The sequence below is a fragment of the Cervus canadensis genome, chromosome 21 (genome assembly GCF_019320065.1).
Source record: "Cervus canadensis isolate Bull #8, Minnesota chromosome 21, ASM1932006v1, whole genome shotgun sequence".
Taxonomy (NCBI): Eukaryota; Metazoa; Chordata; class Mammalia; order Artiodactyla; family Cervidae; genus Cervus; species Cervus canadensis.
This window is the reverse complement of record NC_057406.1, coordinates 11,436,030-11,451,356: the sequence shown is the minus strand read 5'-3', so window position 1 is coordinate 11,451,356 and position 15,327 is coordinate 11,436,030. Positions and strand designations below refer to the sequence as shown.

Below are 15,327 nucleotides of genomic sequence, written 5' to 3'. Positions count from 1 at the left end.
ATCCCTGGGTTGGGAAGATCCCCTGGAGAAGGGAAAGGCTACCCACTCCAGTATTCTGGCCTGGAGAATTCCATGGGCTGTCTCAAAGAGTCAGACACAACTGAGTGACTTTCTGCTCACTCCTGCTCTCAACTCTGAAAAGTCATTTGGTGGTACCTGGTAATGCTTTCTCTAGAAGCTGACCACCTGCTGTTAGTTCTCAAAAAACTTGAGTGCAACTCAAGAAAAAGTTTTTCATGGGGGTTTCAGTTTAGGCTATGATTTGAGACACAAAAATAGAGAGCATTATGGTCCAGAGACTAGGTGACTGAGAATTATATATATATATAATATAAGTATATATAATATAAGTATATATTATATAAGTAAATATATATAAGTATATAATATATAATATATATATACTTATAAGTATAATATAAATATAATATATATATAAGGATACTTATATATATATAAGTATCCTTATATATATATAAGTATCCAGAAACGGTGACCCAGAGTCTAGCTGGCAGGCCTTGGATCAAAGGAGTTAAACTATGTTGTGAACTCTGTCGTGTGTGTTTTATATTAACTCTATCGTATCCATGGCACATCACATGCTTGTGTAGGAGGCACTCCGTAATATGGTTGAAGACATACAAATGGCCTACGAGCACATGAAAAGATGCTCGACATAGTTAATCATTAGAGAAATACTAAGCAAAACCAAATAAGGCATTACCTCATGCCCATTAGGATGGCTGCAGTTAATAAAATAGAAAATGATAAGGGTTGGTGAAGAGGTAGAGAAATTGGAGTTCTGGTGTCCTGTTGGTGGGAATGTAAAATGGTATACCTGCTGTAGGGAAGAGCATGGCAGGTCCTCGAAAACTTAAAAATACAACTACCCTATGATCCAGCAGTTCCACTTCTGGGTATATATCAAAAATAAAGAAAAGCAGAGTCTAGAGGAAACATTTGTACACCCAAGTTCTGGTTGCATCAACCAGAAGATAGTGAAACAGGAGGGAAGAGGGCAGGGCACAACCTTTAAAAGAACGACATAGCCAGAGGACACGACATAAGCTGATTAGAAGCAAATAGGTCCAAGATTGTGGATGAATCGACTTGACCTTGAGCCTTAGTATACACTCGTTGTGACATCAGCAAGCTAAGTGATCCAACTACAGGCACCCTGACCATTCCTGAGGCCAGTCATCAAAGGCCAAAAAGTGGGTGGTGGCCTAATTCCTGGAAAACTCCTCCCCTTCCCCCAAATAGTTTAAGTAATCCTCCCACTCATTAGCGTGTGAAATTACCTCACCCATAAAAACTAACCACACCACTTTTTGAGGCTCTTCTCACGCTAGTGGTAAAAAAACCTGCCTGCCAATGCAGGTAGACATAAGAGACACGGGTTCAAACCCTGGGTTGGGAAGATTCGCCTGGAGGAGGGCACAGTCACCCACTCCAGCATTCTTGCCTGGATAATCCCCATGGACAGAGGAGCCTGGCGGGCTATAGTCCATGGGATTGCAAAGAATCGGACACGACTGAAGTGGCTTAGCATGCGTGCTCGCCTTCTGAGATGGCCCACACTCTGTCCGTGGAGTGTGTTTCTCTTTAAATAAATCCACTCCTTACCTATCACTTTGTCTCTCACTGAATTCTTTCCGACCTGAGACATCCAGATCTTGAGCTTCATTAGGTCCTGAAACCAGGTGTATGATCTCAGTTGGAGGACCATGGGTTTGGGGCAGGTTCAAGTCCTGGCCCCGTAGCTCAGTCAGTAAAGAATCTGCCTGCAATGCAGGAGACCTGGGTTTGATTCCTGGGTTGGCAAGATCCGCTTAGAGAAGGAAATGGCAACCCACTCCAGTATTCTTGCCTGGAGAATCCCATGGACAAAAGAGCCTGGTGGGCTACAGTGCATGGTATTGCAAGTGTCAGACACGACTTAGGACTACACCACCACCACCAAGTACTGGCCACGTGGGTTTGAGTTGCAAACTAGATTTTGGCCAGGTTTAAGTTTCAGCACATGGGTTCAAGCCCCAATCTGAGATGCGTGGTTTGAGTAGGAGCTACCTAAGTGTCCCTCACAGATGATGGATAAACACAATGCGGTCTATCTATACAATGGAATATTATTTAGCCTGAAAAAGGAAGGAAATGCTATCATATACCACAGCATGGAGGAAACTTGGGGACTTTATTCTGAGTGGAATAAACCAATCGCAAAAAGATAATAGGGTATTATTTCACTTATGTGAAGTGTGCAGAGTGGTGAAAAATCCCAGAATCTGGAAGGGTGGTTGCCAGAGGCTGAGGGGGAGGGTCTGTTTATTTGCATAGAGTTTCAGTTTTGCAAGATGAACAAGTTCTGGGAATTTGTTGCACCATGTGAATGTACTTAACACTATGGAATTCTACGCTTTAAGATGGCTATGATGGTAAGTTTTACTGTATATGTATTTTGCAACAATTAAAAATGAAATTATAGGAAAATATAGAAGATATAGTAAATGTGAAAATGAAAGAAACAGCAAACAATGTGAAATGAAGACGTAAATAAATAGGAAAAAATAGGTGAGAATTGTTCTCACATTTACAAATTGCTTGGGACACCCCCAAACCACTTGTTTACTGACTCCCAAATTATTAGTTCACTATATCCTGTAGACAAGGGCTTTATCCACCCCCAAAAAAATAAGGGTTTGGGGTCTGGTTGACTGGAGCCCTCACTTCAGAATGACTGTACCCTTTTGTGTCCTAACTGGAAAAACTCATGCAGAAAGAGTGACTGTTGAGAGTCACCCCCAGATGGATGGACACTCCCCCCATCTACTCTGGAAATGTGGCTGCCACTTGAAATTTGTCGTTTTCAACTTTTGCGTGTTAACTCTTACCTATTTTCATGTATTCCAACACCCGACCAAAGGATTAGAATTACTTGGATCGAAAAACCCCAAATAGCAGCTAATATTTGGTAATAGTAACAAACACCTTGGTTGCTTGTTACCAAGTAGGTAGCTATGACAACCCTAAAATAAGAATAAGCCGTGTTGTAAACATAGCCATTTCTAAGCACTGCACACTTGGGCAGGGTTTTCAATCATTTGATGGTTCAGGGGAGGTACATACAGCTGGTGTGCACGGCTCTGTGCCCTGGAGTAGACAGAGACGCAGAGGGTGTGTCTGCTCCTAAGGACTCAGAAGTGCACTGCAAAATAGTGATGGAAGTCAGTGGTGGAAGTGCCAACGGCTGATGGTTATAAATAAAACGTCCTCTGTTTAGAGGACCAGTGGAGAGGGAGGGTCCTTGTGCAGAACTTGGCCCCTGGAAGGGACCTAACAAATGCTGTTGTGGTTTTCTTTTGTTTTATAAATGTACCATCAAAAAAAAAAAAAAAAAGCCCCCACAGATGTGCCCCCAAATTACACAGATGCATTCTTACTGACAGTTAAACATTTAAAAAATGTTATTTCCTGTTTCTGAGTAATGTGCATGTCAAAGGAACCGAGCAGCCGACTCACAAGAGCGTCATGAGGTGGGCGTTCACGTGGGGGTGGCCCTGGCTCTGTGCCCCTCATTTTCTCCTCCCCCAGGCAGGAAGAGTCAGTCCCAGACTCAGTGTCTGCCAGACAGACGTCCCGCCTTTTGCCTCTGACCTAGGTTTTCAGCACCAGCTCTTGGGCTTTCTTGTGCCTCTCAAGCCTGCGTTTGCATCTGAGTAACTTGGAAGGCCTTGGGTCAGAGGTCTGGGGAGCTGCTGAGAACTCACATGTCCAGCAGGTTCCCCGGTACTGCTGCTGCCAGAACCTCTCATTCTCTGGTTTCACTTCTGCTGTAAAACTTTTGCTAAATTATATTCCTTGAAGGCTCTCCTTTTTTAGCAAAACACAAATAATGTTTAAAAAATTTTGTTCCCTGCCTTGCCCCCATCTCTTGCCTTTGAGTCTTCTGGTGCAAAGTCCGAAGTTTTCCCCATGATGTTAGTGAAAGAACGTGGGCTTTTATTTAATTTTTATTGAGTTACTTTGCATCACGTGGCATGTGGGATCTTAAGTCCCCCAACCAGGGATCGAAACCATGCTTCCTGTAGTAGAAGCGAGGAGTCCTAACCACCGGACCTCCAGGCAAGTCCCAGAACATGGGTTTTCAGTCAGACAGATTCTGAGTTAAAACCTGGAGTCTCCCTCCTCGCAAAAAAAAGAAAAAAAGAAAAAAAAACAAAAAAAACCTGGAGTCTGTCTCTTATCAGCTCTGTGACTCTGGACAAGCTATTTAACCACTTGGAGCCTTGGTGTTTCCATCTGTGAAATGGGACTAGTGACTTTTGTATCTTGGGGGCTTGTGAGGATTGAGTAGAATAATGCACAAAACCTTCTAGCACAGCTCCTGGCTGTCAGAAAACCGCTGCTATTTACTGAGCTTTTACTGCGTGTTAGACGTTCTTCAGAGTTCTTTACGAGTATGTACTTAGCTGTTCCTCACATCATCTCACCTCCATTTACAGGTAGAAGCCGTGGCACAGACAGGTGAGTGCTCAGGACCAACAGGCCCACAGAACTGGAACTTGAGCTCCATAGTCCAGGTCTCAAGCCACTTTCTAAGCCCCCGAGCCCCACTGCCCTGCAGAGGCACATCAGCTTGCCCTCCCACCTGGCTGGGCTGCAGGGAGGGCGGTGAAAGCGGTGGCTGAGATGTGCACTCTGCCATTCACGGGCATGGACCACGGCCAGGAGTGGCTTTTGTGCAGAACACCCAAGGCCCTGGTTGGTTAGCTAGGCAGTATGGGTCAGTGTGTGTGTGTGAGAGAGACACACACAGAGAGGCAGACAGACAGACATGACCGAAGTCTGAGGACAGACACAGCTGTGAGTGTGCTCGTCACAGTGGGTCACCTGTGCTGAGGCCCGCTGCCTCTCCGGGCCTCCAGCTGGACGCCTGGCCAGCTCTGGCCCTGCTTGGTCCCCAGGAGCACGCTTATGTGTAATCATGTCACCCTCTAGTGGTTGCTTCCCTATTAGCCCGCTTTCTAGGAAACAGCCCCCTCTCGGTGCAGGTGACCTGGGGTGAGCAGACCCTCCGGGAGCCTGGGAGTGGGGGAGAATGGGGGGAGGTGAGGGGGTAGGGACAGGGGTTCGGGGGGCGGGCAGTGCTAGGAAAAGAGGAGTGTGGCCCTGGGCTGCAGGAGAGGTGGGGTCTGGAGAGGTCAGTGTGCTCCAGGAGCGAAGATTAGGCAGAGCATCTGGAGAGGAGGGAGGCCCCTGCGTTTCAGACATTTTCAATCATTTGTTTTTAACTGAAGTACTGTTGACTTGCGATATTGTGTTAGTTTCGATTGTACAGCATGTGATGCAGCTATACATGTATACACATATGGGTGTAGGGTCTGTGTGCTAAGTCGCTCAGTTGTGTCTGACTCTGCCACCCCGTGGACTGTAGCCCTCCAGGCTCCTCTGTCCATGGGATTTCCCAGGCAAGAATACTGGAGTGGGTTGCCATTTCCTCCTGCAGGGACTTTTCCTGACCCAGGGATTAAACATGCATCTCTTTCAGCTCCTGCATTGGCAGGTGGATTCTTTACCACTGAGCCACGTGGGAAGCCCCATGTATGTATATATGTGTATATATATACACATATGTTCACATGTGCACGTGTATATATATGTACACAATATATACTTTTTTTTTCAGATTCTTTTCCATTACAAGTTACTACAAGACATCACAGATAATCCCCTGTGCTATATAGCAGGTCCTTGTTGTTTATCTATTGTATACATAGTACTGTGTTTCTGTTAATCTTAAACTCCTATTTTATCCTCCCCCCCACCCCTCATATCCTCTGGTAATTATCATGTTTTCTGTGTCTGTGAGTCTGTTTCTGCGGCAACATAGACGGACCTAGAGGTTATCATATTGAGTGAAGTAAGTCAGACGGAGAAGGACAAATAGCACATGACATCACTCCTGTGTGGAGTCTCAAACAATGACATAAATGGACTCATTTACAGGAACAGAGTGCATATCCACCTTTCGTGAGTGCCATTTCATGTTTGCAGGCTTGGGTGCTGCACCCTGGACTCTCTCTCTGGAGGACTGACGGGGGTAGAGAAGGACTGTTTTTAACCCATTTCAGTTCCCTTTTCCAAGAGAAGTAGACATTGGCCATGAGCTCCCAGGGTCGAGTAAATTCCAAACTTTCACCACCTGAGTAGACAGCTAGCTAGGCTGCTTCTCCCCAGCCTGGGGCCGTCTTCTCTCTGCCGGGCAAGGTCATTTTTTTCAGGATCCTCACGGATTTGTCCTGTTGTTGTTCAGTCACTCAGTTATGTCTGACTCTTGGCGACCCCATGGACTGCAGCATGCCAGGCTTCCCTGTCCTTCACCATCTCCTCGAGTTTGCTCAAACTCATGTCCACTGTGTCGGTGATGCCATCCAGCCGTCTCATCCCCTGCCATCCCCTTCTCCTCCTGCCCTCAGTCTTTCCCAGCATCAGGGTCTTTTCCAATGAGTCGGCCCTTCGCCTCAGGTGGCCAGAGTAGTGGAGCTTCAGCTTCAGCATCAGTCCTTCCAGTGAATATTCATTGGAATATTTGTTTGCCAAATCCTGATAAATATTGCAAACGCAGGGAGGGGACTGAGATCAATCTTACTCAGCACTGGTTTGTAACTCCTCGAGATCCTAGGACGCTGCTGTCTGCAGCCTTACAGACCGGAGTCTGAAGGTTGTTTCCTTTTGGATAAGTGCTGGCACTGAGCCAGGCCTTGCTGGAAAGTCCTCTGTGGATGGACCTGGGCATTTACATCTCTTGCATGATGTCAGACCCACAGGAGGACTAGGGGTTGCCTCTGACGCCGAGCTCGCACACGGTCACATCTTCTTTTCTGCCAAGAGGATAGGGTTAAAGGTTTTTTTTTTTTTAAAAACAAAACAAAACAAAACAGAATCTCAAGGGGTAAAAAAGCACAATCTAGCCTTGTTGGTGTTAACTCTTCACAACCCAGGAAGGATAAAATCACATCTTTACATCATCATGAGGTCTGTCGCTTTCTTGATAAACAGTTATTCCCAAGGGGCCACTAGGACCAAGCGTGGATTCCCTGCTGTCTCAAGGTGTGAAAACAGCACAGAAACCCTGTTCCAGCTTTCCTAAAGTTGGAACAACTTGTCTCAGTGCTGAACTCAGTGAGGTTCTTTGTTGTTTACTATTGATTTCCAAATGTTATGTACCGTTTAAAGCCACAAAGTTAAAGTAACTGACCAGAGTGGTCCATGCCTGCTGTTGACCATCCAGAATTCATTGATTTAGTTGTCTGGGGGGACTAAGCTGTCAGCATTTGGGGAGAAGAGGGGAACTAGAGACTGGATGATGGTTCCCTTTGAAGCTTTGAGGGCGTGGTGAGGACACATGAGGACAGCGCTGGGTTTTACAAACGGATAAAACAAGGCGGAGAGTGAGAAGTGACCTTCTCAGGGTCACAGGGTCACTCCTGGGACTGCAGAGCCTCTGCAAACCTCTCACGGAGGCTTGCCCTTGTATGAGATGTTTTACGTGAACTCTGTGTCTGGAGACTTCCCTGGTGGTCCAGTGGCTAAGACTCTGCGCTCCCAATGCAGGGGCCCGGGTTCGATCCCTGGTCAGGGAGCTAGATTCCACATGTCACATTAGAGTTTACATGCTGCAACCAAAGATCCTGAATGCCATACGTATAGAATCTAGAAAAAAATGGCACAGATGAACCTATTTGCAGGGCAGGAATAGAGATGCAGACATAGGGAATGGATTTGTGGACACAGCAGGGGAAGGATAGGGTGGGACAAATTGAGACAGTAGCATTGACATATTGACACTCTGCTAAGTTGCTTCACTCATGTCCAACTCTTTGCGACCCCATGGACTGTAGCCCACCAGGCTCCTCTGTCCCTGAGATTCTCCAGGCAAGAATACTGGAGTGGTTTGCCATGCCCTTCTCCAGGGGATCTTCCTGACCCAGGGGTGGAACCTGGGTCTCCTGCATTGCAGGCAGATTTTTTACCATCTGAGCCAGCAGGGAAGCCCTATATATACGCTACCATGTGTAAGATAGGTTCCTAGTGGGAAGTTGGTATACAGCACAGGAAGCTCAGCTCAGAGCTCTGTGATGACCTAGAGGGCTGGGATGGAGGGGTGGGAGGGAGGCTCACGAGGGAGGGGATTCTGTGTACTTAGAGCAGATTCACGTTGCTGTACACAGAAACTAACAACATTATAAAGCAATTATCCTCAAAAAAAAAAAAAATTCCCACATGCTGCAACTTAAGATCTGCTGCAAGTAGGACTCAGCACAGCCCAATGCATAATTATACAAATATCAAAAAAATTCAAGAACTGTGCATCTGGAAGGATAGTCAGGCGTGGGCAGAAGTCCACAAAAGTGGGCTCACTTCCCCCACTAAGTGAGGAGGATGGTAATAAACTGCAGCAGGGGAGGAAAAATAGCTACTTCAAACAATGATGTGAGCAATTGTTAAATGTGCTGAGGGTTGGGTGGGGGGGATAAATAAATAATAAACATATTATTGAGTATATTAAAAGAAAAAGCACTGGGCTTCTCTGATGGCTTAGTCGTAAAGAATCCTCCTGCCAGTGCAGTAGACACAGGTTCGATCCCTGGTCCAGGAAGATCCCACACGCCACAGAGCAACTAAACCTGTGCACCATCACTACTGAAGCCCGCGTGGCCTAGAGCCCATGCTCTGCAGCAAGAGAAGCTGCTGCAATGAGAAGCCTGCACTCTGCAACTAGAGAGTAGCCCCCACTCATAGGACTAGAGAAAAGTTTGTGCAGCAACTAAAGTCAGCACAGCCAAAAATCAATAAATAAATAACAAATAAAATTAGAAAACGTGCTCTGGGGAAATGGAAATCCCCACCTTTGCGGTCTTCTTTTTGCTTGGTTCTCCATTCTCTTGATTTTATATATAAATGCTAAACATTTGGCATACGTTGAAAAATAATATATAAGCTAAGAAGCCGTTCTAGTGGACAAAGAAGTGGGCGAGCTGCAGTGTAACCTCAGCCGCAGCCTGTCTTATGCTTCATGGTAGAGATGGTGTACCTGCTTCCTTGGGCTAAGGCTTGACCATTAGTGTGTCCAATATAAACGTAGCATTTACTAAGAAGAGGTGTCCTACACCAATGGAAAGCTGTGAGTACTATGTGAATTAATATGCTAATATTTTTGTGTTATATAGTATAAAATAGGAAGTGCTAAGATTTGAGCATTTCTTCATCCTTAAGCAACATAAGGAATCTCATGATTAAAGAGGGGAGGGACAAATTAGGCATACAGGATTAACGGATACAAGTTGCTATGTATAAAATAGATGAGCCACAAGGATATACTGTACAGCAGAGGGAATTATACCCATTACCCTGTAATAACATATAATAAAATATAATCAGCGAAAATACTCAATTGATATGCTGTACATCTAACACAATATTGTAAATCAACTGTACTTTAATTTGAAGGGAAAAAAAAAAGAATCCGTGGTTTAGTTTAGATATCTTAGGGACCTCCCTGATGGTCCAGTGGTTAAGAATCTGCCTTCCAATGCAGGGGGTGCAGGTTTAATCCCTGTCAGGGAGCTAAAAAAATCCCACATGCCCAAACACCAAAACACATAAAGCAGAAATAATATTGTAACAAATTCAATAAAGACTTTTAAAGTGGTCCACATCAAAAAAATAAATAGAAAAAGATCTTAAAATTTGATCATCTTAAATTGTCCTTGGAGAGAGCTGGTTGTTCCATTCTGATGCATGGATTGTGTTCCAAACGGCAGGTGAGGGGTTGTTTTATTTCCTTGTTTGGCCATGGTGTAGAGCTTGGGCTTGTGAAAACTTAGTTCCCTGACTGGGGCTCGATCCTGCGTCCCTGGCACTGAGAGTGTTGAGTGTTAACCACTGGACTGCCAGGGAAGTCCCCACTTTTTTTTTTTTAATATTTTAAATTCCATTCATTTAAATTCTAAGACAAAGCTAGAAAAGGGAGACTTGAAGACCTGAAAACTTTGTCTGCTGTTTTCTGTTCTACCATGAAAAGCAATGGCTGGAAAAAAAAAAAAGCTAAAGGGATTACATCTGTGGTGTTCTGCATGAGAAAGCACCCAGTCCCACATGAAAGTTGAGTTGCTTCTCACCCCTTTGTAAACAGGAGGGGTGCAAACACATGATGGCAGTAGGTTGGAGCCGGAGTGTTTTCGTGAACATCTCTTAGTCGTTAGGGATCCTGAAAAATTAAACAAGCAGACTATTCCATCCTGGGGGAGGGTCGCCTAGTGCCTGTTAGAGTGTTTCTAGATCCTGCTTGAGTGGACCTCCCGCACCTCCACCTCACCCCCCAAAAGAGTAAACTATCTCTAAACATCAAAATAAACTTGACAACAGCAATATAATAACTTCAGAGAGGCGTATCAGAGATTCTTTCCCCCATTTTTCCCAGTTTGGTTTGCTTCATGGTTAGACGCACCTGGATTTGGTGGTGGTTTCGTGGGTGTACACAAATGTCAAAATTCATCGAGCTGTATATTTATTTGTTCATTTTATTCTGTGTATATTTGTTTCCAGTTTGTTTTTTTTTTTAAGTTGCTTGTTTGTTTAAGTCAAAGGGGGCTTAACAGGTCACAGGAGGTTTACTTCTGTGCTTACAAATCATCACAAGTTCTGTTTGCTCAGCGAACCAAACAGCTAGAGATTCGCTGGCAGCAGCTGCCTGGAATTGAAAAGGGCTGGGAATGTGTCCCTAACCCTTGTACCACCCCCTGTGACTGCCACACCCTCCCTGGACATTTCCAGCCTGGCTGCACTCGCTGAACCAGGACAAGAAGTTTGTCTTTCTCATTGACTTCCTGCAGCCCCTGGTACAGTGTATGCAGTTGGCACCCAATAAATATTCTTTTATCAACCCTTAATATTCGCTAGAAGAACTGATGCTGAAGCTCCACTACTTTGGCCACCTGATGTGAAGAGCTGACTCATTAGAAAAGACCCTGATGCTGAGGAGGGGCTGACAAAAGATGAGATGGTTGGATGGCATCACCCACTCGATGGACATGAGTTTGAACAAGCTCTGGGAGATGGTGAAGGACAGGGAAGCCTGGCGTGCTGCAGTCCATGGACTTGCAGACTGCAAAGAGTCAGACATGACTGAGCCACTGAACAACAACAACAAATATTCTTTTATCTGATTTTTTTTTTTTTATTAATATGTGTCTTGGGTGGGGAGTAGAGAGGGAGAAGGAAGCTGTCTTTTACAGCCTAGAGCAGAGACTGTGTCATGGGGAGCATCCCAGGACTGGGTGAGAACGCAGACTTTTCTGGATCTGCCTCTCTCTTTCAGGATATTTTCTGAATGTTGGACAAATACAACCGTTTCACCATTTCTGTACCCTGTTCCCTGCTTTCCTCGTGGAGCCCAATAGGTCCCATTATACTTCTGGGCTCTGCTGGGAGGTTTTCCACTGACTCTTTAGTTGTTGATACTGGCTTTTCAAGTTGGGTGTGTGGTTTCTCTCGACGCAAACACCTTTTAGTGCTGAGATTTTTCTAGGAGTCTGACCATTTGAAGCTGGAAATTGTCATCAGGATGCTTTTTCTCGTTCCTGTGGGTGAAAAGCTCAGGCCTTTCTGCAGGTTAAGGGGTTACAGTCGGCCCTGTGCCGCCCAGCAGACCAGGGAGCCTAACGGAAGCTGACTGTTGTCATACACATGAGAGGTCCAGACCCACCTGTCTTGTCTGTTCCTGCCCCCCAGACAGTGGCATCTGCAAGGGTGAGGCCCTTCGCAGAAGATCAAGAACGCTCTTGCCAGGGATTCCCTGGTGGCTCAGTAGTAAAGATTCTGCCTGCTAACGCAGGGAACATGGGTTTGATCCCTGGTCCAGGAAGATCTCAGGTGCCATGGGACAGCTCAGCCCCCGTGCCGCAACTACTGAAGCCCGAGCACTCAGAGCCCGTGCTCTGAAACAAGAGAAGCCACTGCAGTGAGAGGCCTGTGCATCGCAACTAGAGTAGCCCCCGCACACCACACCTAGAGAAAGCCTACTCACAGCAATGAAGACCCAGCACAGCGAAAAATATATAATTAATTAAAAAAAAAAAAAAAAACCGCTTCTGCCTCGTTCTTGCTCCTGCAAATGTGTCCTTGATTTGAACTTGGAGACACTGGCTTCTGGGCATTTTTTGCAGAGGGTCTTTGTTAAAATTTCCCTCTCTGTTAGTTTTCTAAATCTATTTGTTTTATTGAAATACAACTGACATATAAATTAGGGAGGGACCTTATCACGAACGCGCATCACCTTGGTGCAGAGGCTAGTGTGGAAGGAATGCAGAGAAGACACACCTCTCTTTTGCATCTTCCAGGATGTTAGTAGTGCTGCTGTGGCAGGCCTCAGGCTCTTACATCAGTTTTCTAGAATTTCCGACAGCTCTTGAAACCCACAGTGCTGTTTTATTTTGCTGATGGAACCCAGATGGCAGGAGAGAGTTGTTTTCTTTTCTGCGACCTGAACTGCTGCATCACCTAGACATGGGCTGTGGCCACAGAGCATGGTCAGCTTTGGAAAGTTGTGGAGTCAAAAGATGCCCCCTGATTCAACACTTCCGCCCCGTGTGACTTCAGCGCCTGTCCAGTTACAGAGTCGCTGGCCTTCCTCGGCAAAAACACATTTCTGCGCTAGAGTTAGCCGGGCGGAGCTGGTGTCGCCCTGGCCAGTGGGGTTTGGGGACCCATCTGCTTCGTACATCATTAGCGACATTGTTTGCTCAGGGTTCCTCTGCCGAATGTTTATTCATGGAGAAGTGGAGACAAGCTCCAATAGCCCAGCTGGCTTTCCAGATCCTGGGTGGACCCTGTAGCCCTTTTCTTCACTGGATGTGGCTGTCACAGAAAGAGAATAAATATGGACACCTCCTCCCCGCCCCAGGCGGTGCTTCCATGGGATTCCACACATAATGCAAGTCGGCTATTCTCTGGGAGGCGCAGAGCTGAACCACAGCCAGGAGTCCTATAGCTCTGTCCCCGCCGCTGGTGACAGTCTTGGGCCGGATCCTTGGGCCTGCTGCGGTTGGCCACTTCTCCCCTGGTCCTGCTACAAGGGTCCTCATCTTAAAACTAACCCTGACCAGTGATTGAGCCGGGTCCCCTGCAGTGGAAGGGTCAAGCCCTAACCACTGGAATCCCAGGGAAATGCCGAGTCATTTTAGCTCTCAGCAGTCATGAGTAGCTGGTGGCCTACCATATCGGGCAGGGCAGCGAGGCTGTCTTCTTAGGAGGAGTGACCCCTCACTCATCTGTTGTCTGCCCCTCCGTGGTGCTCGGTGGGCCCACAGTCAGTATCTGTCACAGGCTGGACACTGGATGCTTAGCAGGGGCTGCAGAATTTGAGGAGCCTGCAGGCGTCTGTGTGTCCCCTGCATTCTCTGTGGACCCCAATGAGGCAACCCTGGCCACCCGGCCACCCAGCTGGGCCTCTGTCCTTGCAGCCTTCACTGGGAGCCTTAGGAGGGCTGGGAGCCTGTGAAGGGGCCTGGCAGAGCCACGAAAGAGACAGAAGAATCTCGGTGGTGAACCAAGAGCCCCCTCAACCTGCCTGGAGTGGGGGATGGGAATCTTGCTTTTCCCAGAAGCAGCCACACGAGTCATTTAATCCCCAAAGCCAGAACCTGTGAGACCCCCAGACCTAACCTGAAGGGGCCTGTGTGACTCTGGTTTGGGGGAAGGAAATGTGGGTGTCGAGCTGGCGAGGGAAGCTGAGAAGTAGGGGCTCTTGCCCGGGATGAACTCTTCCTGCTTCTGGTGTCATTAGAAGGATGCTTGGCCCTTCTTCGTTCTGAGGACCTGCCTTTTCTGCAGCACAGCCCAAGGGTCGGTCCAGACCAGCAGACCAGCTGGAGACGACAACAGGCATCATCTAGAGTTCGTGGCAGCCAGGGTGCATGTCGGTGTGGGCGGTCAGTCTTAGGACAGTCAGCCGCCCCATCCTCTCCGCTCTGCCCTGGAGGTCTCTCTGGCTGGTTCTTCCTCAGCCGCATCCCCAGTGCCTGGCTGGTGGACGCCCAGTGTCCCACATCCCTATTCCAACTCTGTGGGTCCAGGCTGCTGCTCACATGGTTCTTTTAACTGCAGTAGGCATCTCATGTGTTTATAAACATGAAGGAAATGCCTATCTTATTTTTCCAAATGGAAACCACTCATTTTTGAAGCAGGAGGTTGGCAACTTCAGTAAGATTTTAAGTGAGCAAGAAGATCAGAGTAAGATGAGGCAATAACTTATCCAAACTCTCTGTTTCTGGGAAGAAATAACAGAGTTGTTTAGGAAAAAGAACCAGTATATGTAAACGCTTTCAGAAAACCCCATGTGTGCAAATCCAGAATTATAAATAGTTCAGAATGACTATTCACATGGTAAAATGACTATTATAAGTAATATATAAAAATATAATATTTAATACACATAGTAGGCTTCCAGGTGGTTCAGTGATACTCACTCAGCCTACGAAGCAGTGGGTTTGATCCCTGAGTCAGGAAGAGCCCCTGGAAAAGGACATGGCAACCCACTTTAGTATTTTTGCCTGGGAAATCCCATGGATGGAGGAGCCTGGCAGGCTACTGTCTATGGGGTTGCAAAAATCAGACATGACTTAGCAACTAAACCACCACCACAACACATATTAAGATTCCTTTAAATAACAGAGTCACAAAAAAATAAATAACAGAGTCACATGCTTAAAAGCTTTTAGGAAACTGGCAAGCAAAATGAATTCATGAAGCAGCCAGGAGAGAGGCGGTAGAGAATGGTGGGGAGTTTGGAAAATCAGCCTGTGTCCCCTCCCCCACCCATGAAGCATTCATATTTCAGAACCTTATATTAGTCAAAGAGACTTGATTGTCTGATGGTTGGTGATTCCCGCCTTTTTTTTTTTTTTTTTTTTTTAAATTTTTGGCCACATGGAGTGGCCTGTGGGATCTTAGTTCCCCAACCAGGGATGGAGCCCTTGCCCCCTGCAGTGGACCAACCGCTGGACTGCCAGGGAAGTCCCAAGTCCTGCTTTTTTAAATAGTAAGATTTCCCCAGGTCCTTTTAAAATATGATTAGGTTTGCAAAAACAGGAACACATTTACTTGGTAGCACACAACAAACATTTAAATTCTAATCAGCCCGTTATGGAGAGAGGGCATCCGCCTGCCAGCAGTGGAGATCCATACCTTCATTCTTTTGCCTAGTTCACTGTATTCCAACCAAGCAATGCACAGACGTGGGTGGCACGTGTCCAGGTAAGTGCTTTC

At 46.4% G+C, this 15,327-nt stretch overlaps 1 protein-coding gene and 1 non-coding gene across 2 annotated transcripts in view; both read left to right on the top strand.

Moving 5' to 3' along the window:
- Positions 1-15,327, top strand: part of WNT5B (Wnt family member 5B) — a 78,041-nt gene that overhangs the window by 43,454 nt on the left and 19,260 nt on the right. The window lies entirely within an intron of this gene.
- On the top strand, positions 7,572-7,643 carry TRNAG-CCC. Its single transcript has one exon. It is a non-coding gene; the product is annotated as a tRNA-Gly (tRNA).